This window comes from Triturus cristatus, chromosome 1_1 (assembly GCF_964204655.1).
Source record: "Triturus cristatus chromosome 1_1, aTriCri1.1, whole genome shotgun sequence".
In the NCBI taxonomy this organism is placed as follows: Eukaryota; Metazoa; Chordata; class Amphibia; order Caudata; family Salamandridae; genus Triturus; species Triturus cristatus.
The window spans coordinates 184,822,286-184,835,533 of NC_140579.1; the positions used below are offsets into that span (position 1 = coordinate 184,822,286).

Consider the following 13,248-nt stretch of genomic DNA (forward strand, 5'->3'; position numbering starts at 1 on the left):
AGGCTCCAATATGGGCTGATGTTGAAAATGACCACCCCACAGATCTCTCCAACCATGCCAGCTCAGGAACACAATTATACACAAATTTCATATGGGCAGCCCGGTGCAGTTACCAGCTAAGCGGATGAATCACATAATGTGCCATATTGTCATTTTTGCATTGTTAACACTATCTGGGTATGTGCACCTCCAGTAGTACCAGTTTAACACCCAAAGCTAGCAGTAAGCAACAGAAATCGGACGATTCAACCATCACAATGGGTCTGCAACTGCGTGGCAACAGCTGTCTCTGTTTTTGGTAACTTTTGATCCATTTCAGGTGGAAACAATTTATTTTGGTAATATCTGCCGATTATGCAGCAGATCGATTTGCGCCAAATGTGTCAAATCTATAATTATGTGGAAAAATGCCTCTGTCTCGCAGTCTCACAATTCCAGTGGTCCAGCCTATGACCAAATATTTATAGGGGCAAACACAGGTGGAGATATGTTGAAGGTTACTTTGCATTGCATATTGGGATGAGTGATAAACTGAGTTAGAATGCTAAGGAGATGGCTAGTACATTGGCCATGGGTGATGTGTGCAATGTGTTTTAAGGTTCAATTATGATTTGACTTTGTCCTTTTGTATGGGTTTTTTGGGTGATCAATGCAGGAGACCATGCACCAGACCAAAAACTGGGTTAAGCTCCTCACTGCTACACAGACGCTTGGGACTAAGTGATGATATGGTTTTTGGCTAACTTTATCGAATCAGGGATGTTGATGGATATTCTATCTCTTCCAATTGCAGATACTTGCCCTACCACACACCAGAGATTGTACAGTACTCTACCAGGTCCCAAGAAGCTACAAACTAACTTTCAAAATGGGCAAGTGGTCAAAGTACAAGAAAGTGTACAGAAAGGAATGGGAGTCTGACCCCAAACTAAAAAAGTGGATTGCCCCTGTAAAAACAGATGAAGCAAAGGAAAACTGTAAATACTGTCACTTACAGCTGCGGGCCCACTACCATGATTTAAAGCTGCATGCATCCACAGCTAGACATCGTGCGCGCATGGACACACCTAGCCTAACCATGGCATCTTTTGCACAACCAGTTTGTCAGTTATCAAATGACCAGAAAAGGAGAGGGCTTAGGATTGCTGTGCAAACTGCATGTAGCACATGAATCAACAGCATTGACAGACTGGGAGAAATTTTAAGTGAAGGAGTTCCTCCTTTCCGTATGCACAGGACAAAGTGCACAGCTTTAATAAATGGACTTTTAGGCCCCTATTTCAAAGGGGAGCTCCTTCAAGATATGGGCAGTTCACCTTATTCTTTGATCATTGATGAATCCACTGACATTTCTGTAAAGAAACTACTGTGCATCTGTGTAAAATACTTCAGTAAGAAAAGTAGCAGAATTGTGAGTAGTTACCTTGGGATGATAGAACTGCAAGAGGCATGTGCACAAGACATTGCAAATGCACTTCTGGAGTTCCTCAAGGACAGCAGGCTTCCAATTGAAAATATGGTAGGGGTAGGTACAGATGGTGCAAGTGTGATGTGTGGCAAAAACCACTCCACATACACTTTGTTGAGAGAAAAGCAGCCTACTTTGCAGCTTGTACGGTGCACCTGCCACTCGCTCGACATTGTTGCAAGAAAAGCAATGCGGAGTTTGCCCAGCAATGTGGAGTTCATGGTGAGAGAAACCTACAACTGGTTTGCACATTCTCCAAAGCGCCAGGCAGTCTACACAGATTTATATAAAACTTTGGATGGAGGATTAAGGTTGCTTAGGAAAAATAATTCCGTACCTGCCCATGTCTCAGCGCAGAACCCTAGTCCAGGCGATGGTTGTTAGCCGTTTAGACTATGGGAATGCCTTCCTGCCTGAAGTGAGTCAAATCCATCTGGCAAAACTTCAGGTTATTCAGAACACGGCAGCACGGCTTGTTCTGAACCGTCCTCCAGGCTCAGCTTCAACACCCCTGTTGAGGGAACTGCACTGGCTAAATATCAGAAACAGATCAGTTTTCAAGATCTGCTGCCTGACATATAATGCCTTGAGGGGAAGAGGTCCTCTCTACCTTCGAAAGAAATTAGTCAAATACTCTCCAGACAGGAAACTCAGATCCAGCACTTTAGACCTCCTTCAAGTTCCCAGAATTCGTCTCACGCGCACGGGAGGCAGTGCTTTCTCATATCTAGCCCCGAGCTATTGGAACACGCTTCCTATAGCGGTTCGTAAAATCCCGTCACTGACTACCTTTAGGAAGCAATTAAAAACTTTCCTGTTTTAACTTTTTCATTCGGAGCTAGTATCTTCCTTCCCCCTGAGCCCTGCTTTCTCCCAGTTAGCCCCAGGGTGAGTTGTGCGCTCTATAAGAAATCCATAACATAACATAACATAACAGGAATGCCGTTGAAGCTTATTTCGCCATGTGAAACACGGTGGCTTATCATGGCGGATTGTGTGGAGCGTTTTCTGGAGCAGTATGATGCTCTAAAGCTGCACTTTTGCAACGCATCATATGTAGAACATTGCTATGCAGCTAGAATGCTGCAACAAATGTACAATGACGAGACAAATTATCTCTATCTTATTTTCCTCAAACCTATGTTGCTAATTAAGGTAGTGAACAAAGCATTTCAGCTTGAATCTGGTAATGTCCTCTACAAATTCCGGGATATGCAAACTTTATATAGGTCAACTATGAGAAGAATTGTAAAGCCCAGTGTCTTCAGTACCAATTGTGAGAAGCAATTGTGTAATTTGGATCTTCAGAGTAGTGCCATTTATCTTGTGCAGGAGGATGCTGACCTTGGCCTTGACTTCTGTAAAAAGCTCCAAGAAAGCAAACTGCCTGATGCTGCCAAGGACTGCATAGAAAAACGGTGCACAGACTTTGTTAAAGTTCTGGCAGCAGAGTATCAGATGCGCTTGCCAGATTCGCTGAGTCTCCTAAGACATTTGGAGCTTCTGAAGCCCCAAAATGTGCTTTCAGATTCTAAACCTCTAGTTACTGACTTGCCAAAAGAGTGTTTTGCAGACCCAACACACATATTAGAAATGCAGTGGCGAACAGTGAGTTCATGTTCATTCAATACCTCTTCAGGCATGGAATCCTTCTGGATTGAAGTACTGAATTATAGAGATGCAGCTGGGAATCATCGGTTTCAGGAGTTGGCCATGGGCGCCATTAAACTTCTGACCCTACCCATATCAAATGCACAAGTGGAACGAGTGTTCTCACAAATGACCCTGCTTAAAAATGAGAACCGTAACCGAATGGGGCTGAAACTGCTATCAAATATACTAAACATAACATTTGGACTAAAGCGCAATGGTCTTAATTCCTCTTCGTTCAAGCCCTCGCCGGAACTGCTAGCAAAGTTCAACAGCAGTATCTACAATTAATTGTTTTACTGTCTTAACATGCTGCTATTCTTGGCAGTGTTATCGCTACAATGGTTCGAGGCAATTCTTAACAATTCAAAAATTGATATGCATGGAAACGCAGAAACAATTGTCTGAGAAAGAAATCCTGAAAAGGCACCCGGCATAGAGACAAAAGTTAATGCAAAAACATATTTTTACTCACACGGCAATTAGAGAACAGCAATTACAAATCAGTTTAAGAATACTTAAAAGGTCCTCACATAGTTACACAGGGGACAGCACTTAAGACCTAATGTACAGTGTGAACAAAAACAATGGCAGAGGGAGTCAAACTTTAAAAACAAAAGTCCAACAAATAGCACGAATAGCAGATCGCAATCAATGCTTCCTCATAAGTATGTGCCGCAAAACAGGCACCAACTGTGTTTGGACCTACAATGTTTTCAAGGTCTTTATCAGAACAAGCGAATTATTGCGAGAGCATCCAAATCAAATACTTTGTATAATCCGAGACAAGCGTACTCAGATAAAATGTAAAAGGGACCACATAAAGACAGCATCAGGAGTCCAACAAAAAATGTATCATAAAACGGCATGTCTTAAATTTAGTGCCACTGCAGTGTCCGGTACAATTTTCAAAACCGACCCGTTCGCAATACAGAGCGCAAAACACGAACACAGCTGGACTAGTCAAAGCAATCTGCAAATCGGTCCCCGTCAATGCGGTGGAAGCGTGACCTTCTAGGCGTCTTAACGCCGGGACTCTCGCGCTTCCACTTTATCGCCAGGACTCTCGCTCTTCCACCGCATCGTCGGGACTCTCGCGCCTCCACCACATCGCTGGGACTCTCGCCCTTCCACCGCATTGCCTGGGAGTGATTTGCGGATTAGTTTGGCTAGCCCATTCGCGTTCGGGTGCTTTGGGCTCTGAATTGCAAACGGGCCAGTTTTTACATTTGTACCAGACCCTACAGTGCCACTAAATGGATGACGTGCTGATTTAGGAATCTGTTCTTTGTTGGACTTCTGGTGCTGTCTTTATGAGATCTCTTTTGCATTATATCAAGCTACATTTGTCTCGGAAGATACAAATTATTTGAACTGGTTGCTCTGTTAATAATACCTGTCCTGATGATGACCTTGAAAACCTTATAGGTCGAAACGCCGTCGACATCTGTCTTTGGCATATACTTATGAGGAAGCATTGATTGTGATCTTCTGTTCTTGTTATTTGTTAGCCTTTTTATGTTTTGAAATTGTGTCTCTCTTTGCCATTGTTTTTGTTAACACTGTACATTAAGCCTTTAGTGATGACCCCTGTGTAACTATGTGAGCACCTTTTTAAGTATTCTTCAACTGTTTTGTAATGGCTGTTCTATATTTGCTGTTTTAGTAAAAATGTTTTTGTATAAACTTTTGTCCCTATGCTGGGTACCTTTTCAGGATTTCTTGCTTAGATGATTTTTTCTGTGTTTTCATGCATATGAATGTTTTAATTTGTAATAATTTCCTTGGACTATTGTAGCTATAACATTGTTTATTTACCCCAGGTTTGGGGAATAGTGTTGCTCCTGTTGGTTGTAAACGCTATTCTTGGCAGTGGCAGGACATTTTTACCCACCTCAACCTGCCACAACCTGAAGGATGTTGCTTATCTTGGCAGTGCTACTGCCACACCCTGAAGGATGCGGCTAATCTTGGCAGTACCACTGCCAGACTCTGGGATGCTGCTAGCCTTCACCGTGCCACTGCCAGACTATGGGCTGCTGCTAATCTTGGCAGTGCCTGGCCCAGAAGAAGAAGTTTGTGCACCTTAACCAGTCAGAACAATTTTGCTCACCTCAACCTGCCACTGCCAAACCCTGAAGGGTGCTGCTACATTCTACACTGTCAGAAGCATTTTCCACACCTCAACCTGCCACTGCCGGACTCTGGAGGATGCTGCTACATTCTGCACTGCTTGAAGCATTGTCCACACCTCAACCTGCCACTGCCAGACTCTGTGATGCTGCTAGTCTTGGCAGTGCCTGGCCCAGAAGAAGAAGTTTGTGCACCTTAACCAGTCAGAACAATTTTGCCCACCTCAACCTGCCACTGCCAAACCCTGAAGGATGCTGCTACATTCTGCACTGCCTGGAGCATTTTTCACACCTCACCCTGCTACTGCCAGTCCCTGAAGGATGCTGCTAATCTTGGCAGTACCACTGCCAGACTATGGGATGCTACTAATCGTGGCAGTTCATGGCCCAGAAGAAGACGTTTGTGTACCTTAACCAGTCAGAACACTTTTGCCCACCTCAACCTGCCACTGCCAGACTCTGGAGGATGCTGCTAAATTCTGCACTGCCTGAAGCATTTTCCACACCTCAACCTGCCACTGCCAGACTCTGTGATGCTGCTATTCTTGGCAGTGCCACTGCCAGACTCTGAGATGCTGCTAGCCTTCACTGTGCCACTGCCAGACTATGGGCTGCTGCTAATCTTGGCAGTGCCTGGCCCAGAAGAAGAAGTTTGTGCACCTTAACCAGTCAGAACAATGTTACCCACCTCAACCTGCCACTGCCAAACCCTGAAGGGTGCTGCTACATTCTGCACGGTCAGAAGCATTTTCCACACCTCAGCCTGCCACTGTCAGACCCTGAAGGATGCTGCTAATCTTGGCAGTTCCTGGCCCAGAAGAAGAAGTTTGTGCACCTTAACCAGTCTGAACAATTTTGCCCACCTCAACCTGCCACTGCCAAACCCTGAAGGATGCTGCTACATTCTGCACGGTCAGAAGCATTTTCCACACCTCAGCCTGCCACTGTCAGACCCTGAAGGATGCTGCTAATCTTGGCAGTGCCACTGCCAGACCCTGAAGGATGCTGCTAATCTTGGCAGTACCACTGCCAGACTATGGGATGCTACTAATCGTGGCAGTTCATGGCCCAGAAGAAGACGTTTGTGTATCTTAACCAGTCAGAACAATTTTGCCCACCTCAACCTGCCACTGCCAAACTCTGGAGGATGCTGCTACATTCTGCACTGCCTGAAGCATTTTCCACACCTCAACCTGCCACTGCCAGATTCTGTGTTGCTGCTATTCTTGGCAGTGCCACTGCCAGACTCTGAGATGCTGCTAGCCTTCACCGTGCCACTGCCAGACTATGGGCTGCTGCTAATCTTGGCAGTGCCTGGCCCAGAAGAAGAAGTTTGTGCACCTTAACCAGTCAGAACAATGTTACCCACCTCAACCTGCCACTGCCAAACCCTGAATGGTGCTGCTACATTCTGCACTGTCAGAAGCATTTTCCACACCTCAACCTGCCACTGTCAGACCCTGAAGGATGCTGCTAATCTTGGCAGTGCCTGGCCCAGAAGAAGAAGTTTGTGCACCTTAACCAGTCAGAACAATGTTACCCACCTCAACCTGCCACTGCCAAACCCTGAAGGATGCTGCTGCACTCTGCACTGCCTGGATCATTTTCCACACCTCACCCTGCCACTGCCAGACCCTGAAGGATGCTGCTAATCTTGGCAGTACCACTGCCAGACTATTGGATGCTACTAACCAGTCAGAACAATTTTGCCCACCTCAACCTGCCACGGCCAGACTCTGGAGGATGCTGCTACATTCTGCACTGCCTGGAGCATTTTCCACACCTCAACTTGCCACTGCCAGACTCTGGAGGATGCTGCTACATTCTGCACTGCCTTAAGCATTTTCCACACCTCAACTTGCCACTGCCAGACTCTGTGATGCTGCTAGTCTTGGCAGTGCCACTGCCAGACTCTATGATGCTGCTAATCTTGGCAGTGCCTGGCCCAGAAGAAGAAGTTTGTGCACCTTAACCAGTCAGAACAATTTTGCCCACCTCAACCTGCCACTGCCAGACCCTGAAGGATGCTGTTAATCTTGGCAAAACAGGTGGCATGTAAGAGACGAGAAGATTTACTTCTTACCACCCCCAAGAATTCCTCTAAACGTGAAGATTTTGTATTAAAACATTCAGCTCAATCCACACAAATAAAATCCATCCTCTGTAAACGTTGGGACATTATTGAACAGGAGCCTGACTTCCATGACTTGTTCAAGGATCCTCCACTCTTCGCACATACCAGACCGAAGAACCTGAGGGACCTCCTCAAAAGTCATACTAACCTTATAACACTGAAAAATACAGGCATGAGAAAATGTTACAATTGCGGGCAATGTAGCAATGTAATTCCAGGCAATGTGTTTACACACCCTCACACGGGCAAAAAAATAAAACTGCAACACACCTCAGACTGTAATACAGTGTGGGTAATCTATGCCATCAAATGCCCGTGTGGCCTTGTATACGTAGGGAAGACTAGTCGTAAGATCAAAACCAGGATTATTGAACACAAGAGCAGAATCCGTAACAGTAACATGAATTCTTCCCTAGTTACACATTGGATTAATACATCTCACACTATTCCCCAGTTACGTTTCACAATTTTAGAGCGCCTTCATATGCAGGCAGATACTGACATGAACAATGTCCTTTCACGCAGAGAAACACATTGGATTAAACTCCTGGGAACGGTGGTTCCGGGCGGTCTGAATGACCATTATGAACTATTGTGCTTTATCTGAAACTTTATGTCAGTTTTTTATTTGACTTCCCTCTGTACAGGATTTGCACTCGTATTCAATGTAACATATTGGGAACCTTAAGCTTCTATGTCTTTTCTCCGCTCTCCTTAATCTTTCTTCTCCTGCATTTTATTTCAACACAGATCTTAGTCTTACCCCTTTCGAGCACGATCTTTATATTTTGGTCTCACTCACCTTCCTTTAGCTCAAATATTTTTGTTTCTATATCATCGAGCATCGCTGTTTTTTACTAATGCCCATCTGACACTTTGTCCTATTTCCATACGATCTTCTAAACACACAAATCGTGTTAGTCCTTTCTTTGTTTTGATCCTTTGAGAATCACTTTTTTTCTTTATAAAGCACTCACATTCCCGTTTCCCACGCATGCGCTTACTTGAGCCTGGCAACGTCGGAAGCACTTTCGTGACACACAGATTCCCTTGTAAGGTGAGACGCGGCAACGCATTATATCTTACTGCTCACGGAACGTTTTTTATATAAAACATAGCGAGCCGTCATAGTGATTTTGGGTGCTTTTATTACAGGCACCATTTTTCTTCTATCGGAGAAGTCACGAACTACTCATGGTACCATACAGTAGAGGAGGGTGAGTTTGCATGGCGCTACCAATAATTTTAGTTTGCTTCTAAAAAAAAGGCCCCTTAGTAAAGCTAGCAGCTCACTGGTAATGTCTTTTGCAGACGTTCCCCCACTCATCGGCTAGTGAACCTTTCATAACACAAGTTCCGTCACCGTTGCGGTAAGCCCATAGACAAAACTTGGCACTTTTTTCACTATTGTTTCTTTGTTAGACACTCCTCGGTGACATTCAGTCTGCTTTCACATTGACTATTTGGTGAGGAATCCGTTTTTCTAGGTCTTTTCCTTCCTTCTTTTCTTTCGAGTGCAAATTCTACAATTACAATATGTATTTCATCTGCGCTAATTGTACACTTGTGGCTTTTGTTGTAGCTCCGGTTGGAGGGCGACAAGACTGGATTGAAAGAATCCCTATTTACTGATTATTGTGATTACATTTATCCCCTGACGAAGGGTTAGTAATTAACCCGAAATGCATTGGGACTTTTGATGTAACACCTGAAGTATATTTGGATTCGCAGTTTTTAAACGTATATCATGTATCAGATGAATTGTGATGTTAACAGTACATCTATACTGAATTGTCTCAAATACAAAGTAAATAGTAACTAACCTTGAACTCGCTTTTCTTGCTGACAAAACAACTTTATTGAGCAATTTTTTCTTTCAACATAAGTTCAGGATATTTCATGTATTTTTGGTTTACTTTTATTGAGACCTCCGGGTCCTAGCTGTGATTCACGTAGGTTATGGTCTTCCCAGAACCTCTCTTTATTTATATTAATCTTGGCAGAACCACAGACTGAGATGCTGCTAGCCTTCACCATGCCACTGCCAGACTATGGGCTGCTGCTTATCTTGCCAGTGCCTGGCCCAGAAGAACTCTTTGGCACAACTGAACTTTCCACTGTCTGAACAAGGATCCACCATACTGTTGCCTGGTAAAAAACAGGAGATGGCGCTTGTGTGAGTCTGCAGAATGCACTTGCACTTTATCAGGTATCAGCTCATGGGAACATCAAGCAGCAAGCCCTGCACCCCATGCCACAAACTGCTCTCTTCTGATGAGTACCAAAAAGTACGAAACATACGTAATATGCGTATGTAAAGAGATGTTCAGCATTGCTTTGGGAGCATTCAAACAAGTGTGAAAAAACATGGAGCATTGGCCTATATTGCCGTTATTCTGGGGGGCCTGACGTGGGTATGCAATCTGAAGAGAGCACCTTTCCCAAGAATAACGTTTCCACACTTGCAGTCCCCCAAATTGAACCCAGAAAATTTTTGCCCGGCTTGCTACACACCATGCGATATCAAGTGAGTGACAGTTTTCTTAACAGACCAACTTTGATTTCAATGTACAAAATATAAGTTATCTGATTAATGTGGGAGGTAAACATATAATCCTTGAAATAGAAGTATCTTTGTGAATGTTGTAGTCAGGCTACACGTAAGTTAATGGAGTGGCAACATTGGGCTACTTTGGGCTACTGTTTCGTTGCTTTTGGGCTTGAAAGTTGTGAAAAAATCTGGCAAACCTGATTGCCGAGGGAAGCCTGTGTGTCTCTATCGGGGACAGTGGCGGGGGATGCTGCTGGCACCAGCCACGAACGCTGTTCCCAAACAATAATACCCACCGGAATGGGAAGCCTGTGCGTTCCCACAGCATTCGCGCACTGGATGTGTGTCAGCCAATTCAGGAAATGGTAGGCGTACGCTGACGCAGTGTTGATGGTCTCATTTGATGGTGAACTATCCAAGTGACGGGCACTCTAGACTAGAGGAAATTACGACTTTCATAGTGAGGAGGGACTATGCACCCACCTGCGCGCCATATCCCTCAGGTTTCAGACTGTCTCTGAGGAGAACTTTCTTACGCTACATGTCTGCACACATTGGAGTGTTTAAGACCGGCTTTTCATTGACATTTCACTCTGTACATTTATCTGAATAACGTTTGACTGTACACTGGCAATTTGTAACAAGCATTGGCATAGCCAATAGGTCTCGCCTTTGGGACCTTATAAGTGTTTAGTTATGCAGCACAATATCCTTGGTGCAACATCAACTGTTGCATGGCTAAACACTTATAAGGTCCCAAAGGCGAGACCTATTGGCTATGCCAATGCTTGTTATTACTGCCCCTTGGGACTCCACCCTCTTGCCGCTGTCACAAACTGACACCCAATTTATGGGCTGATGAAGTATTTTTCCCCCCCAATTCCAGCACTGAACCTGGAACGAGATGAAACGAGAGTAGACGTATGTATACGAAGAAGTGGAAGGAGAAAATAATCAGAAAAATAGTAGGGGAACGATAAATACAAGGTGTACTGGGGAAGAAAGGGCAGACAGACAAATGGAAGCAAGAAGGGGAAGGGAGGGAGCGAGGAGAGAAGTATATAAATAGAGGAGGATGGAGAAACGCGGAGGGAGAGGAAGAAGTGGAGGTAAACGAGGAATAATAGGTGGAGAAGGAGCAGCAGAGCGACAAGATGCAGGGACATGTAGGAAGAGGGAGCAGTAAAAGCGAGTGGAGAGAGCAGGGCGGCGAGATGAAGGGGAGGAGGGAGATTAGTGCAGACATTAATGTTAAACGGTGACAGAGGCAAAAGCAGTCAATAAAAAGAGAGCGCATTACAGGCCACAAAGAGCTTTAAATTACCCTGAGCATTGACAGGCGCGAGCAGGCAGCAGAGGGGGTTGGGGAACGAGGAGTGGTGGCGGGGGGTGCGAGGGAGGGGGGCAGGCGAAGAGCAGGGCAAGGAGGGGGAAGACGGGGGAAAACAGGAAGGGGATGGTATGGGTACGGAGGAGTAGAAAGGGGAGGCGAAGAGGAGGTCGAGGGGAGAGGACGTGGTGTAATGAGAGGTGGAGAATGTGCAGGGAAAGTGGGGCGAGAGGGTCAGAAAATGAAGGTGCGCGGCAGCCGGCAGGGGAGCTGAGAGGGCAGGGGAGAGGAGAGAATGGAGTGTGTATGGGCGCATTGGGGGTAGTGGTGAAATAGGTGTGATCCTGCAGGCACTTCTAGCTGTCGGCTCTTGTGAGCAGGAGAATGCAGGTGACTTGAGCCTTAGACTGTAGCTGTTGGAGATACGTGCTGGAAGTCAGCAGCGTAGCAGGGATGCCATGGCCCTGGTGCAAGAAAGGATCATGTCCCCTTTGCTGCTGTTGTGGTAGTAAAAGACTGCACCGGGCCCCGGTGCCGCTACCCCAATGACAGCTACGCCCCTACTGCACGTTGTAGTAGGCGAGCTCGCTATAATGCTCTGATTTTTAGGACGCTGGAGGATGCTACAACTACAAGCTATAATAGGCTGCACGGAATCGCTTCTCACAAGACTGAGCACCCCTCGGCTGTCTGTGCTGGTGAACACTATGAGCTGTGGGCGATGTAAATGGTAGGGTGTTCAAAAGCGCAGGTAGCGGCCAGCTGTTGGGTGCTGAAACTGTCTAGCGCGGCCAGCTGTGGTCTGCTGCAAATGCATGGCGCGGCCAGCTGTGGGGTGCAGAAGATGCATGGCGTGGCCAGCTGTGGTGTGCTGAAGCATGCACAGCGAGGCCAGCTGTGGGGTGCTGAAGCTGCACGTCACAGTTAGCTGTGGGGTGCTGACGCTGCACAGCACAGCCAGCTGTGGGGTGCTGAAGCTGCATGGAGAGGCCAGCTGTGGGGTGCTGAAGCTGCATGGCGCGGCCAGCTGTGGGGTGCTGAAGCTGCATGGCGCGACCAGCTGTGGGGTGCTGAAGCTGCATGGTGCGGCCAGCTGTAGGGTGCTGAAGCTGCATGGCGCGGCCAGCTATATGGGGGCTGAAGCTGCATGGAGCGGCCAGCTATTGGGTGCTGAAGCTGCATGGCACGCCAAGCTGTGGGGTGCTGAAGCTGTATGGCGCGGCCAGCTATTGGGTGCTGAAGCTGCATGGCGCGGCCAGCTATTGTGTGCTGAAGCTGCATGGTGTGGCTAGCTGTGGGGTGCTGAAGCTGCACGGCGCGGCCAGCTGTGGGGTGCTGAAGCTGCACGGCGCTGTCAGCTCTGGGGTGCTGAAGCTGCACGGCATGGCCAGCTCTGGGGTGCTGAAGCTGCACGGCACGGCACAGCCAGCTCTGGGGTGCTGAAGCTGCATGGCACGCCCAGATCTGGGGTGCTGAAGCTGCACGGCACGGCCAGCTCTGGGGTGCTGAAGCTGCACAGTGCAGCCAGCTGTGAGGTGCTGAAGCTGCATGGCGCAGCCAGTTGTGGGGTGCTGAAGCTGCATGGTGCGGGCAGCCGTAGGGTGCTGAAGCACGTCCAACTGTGGGGTGCTGAAGCTGCACAGCGCGGCCATCTGTGAGGTGCTGAAGCTGTATGGCGCGGGCAACTGTGGGGTGCTGAATCTGCAAGGTGGGGCCAGCTGTGTGGTGCTGAAGCTGCATGGCGCGGCCAGCAGTGGGGTGCTGAAGCTGTACGATGCTGATGCTGCATGGCACGGCCAGCTGTGGGGTGCTAAAGATGCATGGCGCGGCCAACTGTGGGGTGCTGAAGCTGTACGATGCTGATGCTGCATGGCACGGCCAGCTGTGGGGTGCTGAAGCTGTACGATGCTGATGCTGCATGGCGCGGCCAGCTGTGGGGTGCTGAAGCTGCAAGGCACGGCCAGCTGTGGGGTGCTGAAGCTG

The 13,248-nt window shown here is 47.1% G+C and overlaps 1 pseudogene; it reads left to right on the forward strand.

The window, feature by feature from the left end:
• The first annotated feature begins 868 nt into the window (after positions 1–868).
• On the forward strand, positions 869–3,409 carry LOC146869952 (uncharacterized; annotated as a pseudogene).
• The last annotated feature ends 9,839 nt before the right edge of the window (positions 3,410–13,248 follow it).